Below are 239 nucleotides of genomic sequence, written 5' to 3' on the forward strand. Positions count from 1 at the left end.
CAGCAGCATCGCGGCGTGGAGCCCCATAGCAGCAGCCAGTTCGCAGCGCGGCTCCCACTTTATCCGAGCAGCACCGGGAGCCTCGCCCGGCCCGCCCCGCCCCCGGCAGCACGAGCTGCGCGTCCCGGTCCTGGCGCCCGCTGCCTCCCCTGCGTGAGGCACGGGCCTGGCCCGGGCAGCGGCCTCGCCTGGGCGCGCGGCTCTCGCCGCTGGACGGTGGCCGGCCGGTTCGGCTGCAG

The sequence above is a fragment of the Gavialis gangeticus genome, unplaced genomic scaffold, assembly GCF_001723915.1.
Source record: "Gavialis gangeticus isolate Ggan-Ray unplaced genomic scaffold, GavGan_comp1, whole genome shotgun sequence".
NCBI classification, from domain to species: Eukaryota; Metazoa; Chordata; order Crocodylia; family Gavialidae; genus Gavialis; species Gavialis gangeticus.